Source organism: Rosa chinensis, chromosome 6 (assembly GCF_002994745.2).
Source record: "Rosa chinensis cultivar Old Blush chromosome 6, RchiOBHm-V2, whole genome shotgun sequence".
Taxonomy (NCBI): Eukaryota; Viridiplantae; Streptophyta; class Magnoliopsida; order Rosales; family Rosaceae; genus Rosa; species Rosa chinensis.
In genome coordinates, this window is record NC_037093.1 from 41,135,468 (window position 1) to 41,137,996 (window position 2,529).

General features: G+C 35.6%; 1 long non-coding RNA gene across 1 annotated transcript; it reads right to left on the bottom strand.

Annotated features, from left to right (window-relative positions):
- Positions 1 to 1,741: 1,741 nt before the first annotated feature.
- Positions 1,742 to 2,068, bottom strand: LOC121049745. The gene is made up of 2 exons (XR_005801205.1): positions 1,996 to 2,068; positions 1,742 to 1,819 (listed from the first exon to the last, which is right to left on the bottom strand). It is a non-coding gene; the product is annotated as an uncharacterized LOC121049745 (long non-coding RNA).
- Between the last annotated feature and the right edge of the window lie 461 nt (positions 2,069 to 2,529).

Below are 2,529 nucleotides of genomic sequence, written 5' to 3' on the forward strand. Positions count from 1 at the left end.
CTTGTTATTAGTTAACCTTTTACTTGAACATTTGGATTGATAATGCTTGATTGTCATAAACTAGTACTTTGTTTATGTTTCATTTTTTTTTCTAATTTTATATATATATATATATATATATATTTAATTGTCGTTTGCTTCACGTTTCTGTTTCCTATTACATTTAAGATTTGTCGTTTCCACGTTTCCGATCGTATCGTATCCGGAAACTCGTACCCGTTTCGGTGCTTCTTAGGGTGTAACAGATGCAAGGTGAAATGACTGAAGCTGCAGATACAATACTCAAAATACAATAAAGTAATGCATGTCAAATAGCAACAATGCACATCTGATTATGAAACCAAATCTGAAATAGTAAGCTTCATTGACAATAAACACTAACATCACCTCTCCCTTTAAGGGATAGTGAGAACTAAGTGGTGACAGCTAAAATTGATCTCAATCATTTCCTCAAAAAGAAAAGCAAAGATAGAGAAAACATAATTTCATGTTACCTTCAGTAAGCCCTGTTTAAGGTCATACGGAGGATCATAGCTGCAACCTTTACAATTTCTTGCTCAAGAATACCTCTGATGCTTATGGCTGCAACAATAGAAAGGTTTTTCGATAAAAACAAAAACAGAAAAAACTGAACTTTCAGTTTCAAAACCTAATTTCCATGCATCATGAAACAGCTGCACTGCAATTTCCACAACAGATAAAAAAGGTGCAACATAAATAGAACTAACAAAAGACAAAGGCTAACAAATAAGAATATCAGGTCTCTAATCTCTATAGAACACAAAAAAGGAACAGCCCCTAAACTCAGAAGAAATTAAAACCAAGGGCATTACTACTTTTTAGTTGCAGCAATTTTGGAGTGAATGGTAGATGTAGATCAACTTTGCTTTTATGATAGTGATCAAATTGCTTTTGTCCAATATGCACCCCAAAGGGCGTTGAGTTTCTATTAAAACCTACAATAAAGGGTTCAACTTTGCTTTTATTTTAAAATCCGAATGTTTCAGCTATTAGTTCAACGTCCGACATTAAAACCTACAATATAGGGTTCAACTTTGCTTTTTTGAGCAAATGTATTTACTCAGGACTGGATTAGTTGGAATAAATGCTAATAACAGTTAGTAACTGTTAGCAAGAACTAAAAGAAAAGGTACCACACATCTACTATAGTTTTCAGGACTTGGCGGATCTTTTGCCTCTACATACAATTGCTTATTAAGTCATGTAGAGGCAGTGTTTGAAAACTGAAAAGTATCTAACTCCTAGACATGGCTTTTCTTCTACTTTCTTTCTGTTCATATCCAACATCAAGATTAAGAAGAAAACTAAATGTTCCTAACTGATTGTTATTGACCAATAAAAAAACAATGAACAAAGCAGAAGCCAACATTCAAATTAGTAAATTACCCTTTATGTGTACTTCCATCAAGTGTGTGTGCATCTGGTGAGATAGCATAACTATCAAAATAATCAATACCAAAATCCTCAACTTACCCCAAAAACTAAATATCCTCTCTGCTTGTATCTATTCAAAACCCTGTTATCCATATATAACTCAAAGACGACAGCAGCACTCTTCCCAGGTAGATGCAGATTGATGCTCTTCCCAGATTGATACTCTTCCCAGATTAATCAAAAATACCCAGATTGATGCTCTTCCCGTCCCCTTGTTCATCCTCTCTATCGAATCGGAAACCTATCAGCAACCCCTAAATCTCTTCTCACTCTTTGTTTTTTTTTGCCCCGTCTCCTCTCTTTTGCTCTGTGTCGGCAGAACCCAGAAATTGTCTCCTCTCTTTTCCTCAAGAGTAAGTCTCACCTACAAAACCAACATGCAACCACGAATATAGAAAAGAAAACAATACCCAAAAGAGAAATGGCCTCAGGTATGCATAATGGAAAAACCAAAATCACTTGGCTGGTTACCAGCGTCCTCAAAAACAAAATTGATCACACAGAAGAAAAAACAATAATTGCAAAGTTAACATTTCCTACCTATTCAGGCCATTTCACCTCAAAACCCCATAAAACCCAGAAGCCAAAAACTTAAAAAGATGTAAACTTTAAGATCGGAATTACCTTTCAAATGCTACAACATGGATCGTCAGATTGCAAACCTTCACCGTCAAATCAAAAGAACAAACAGACTGCAGGCGACTTTCACTTGAGCTATTGGAGTGTTGTGGTAGAACTAAAAGAGATTCTTCGCTCTCACAGTCTCTTTCGACCTCTATCACCGTCATTGTTTTTGCTGGAAGCAAGCACGGACCGCCACGACTTAAAGCCACAAAAATTCAAAAGACGCAGGAGATGCACACCTGTCTGGGTAAGTAGGTAAAACAGAAGATGCTTCAAGGGCAAAACCGGAACTACACTGTTACCAAGAGAGTACTGTTCATAAGCTACAGTACTCCTACTTTGTTTTCGTATATAGTAAATTTCATATTTTATTCTGAAACATTGAATTTCTTTATATGGTTCAAAATAGCAAGCATTATAAAGATGTAAAGCAATACATCTAGAGAAAAA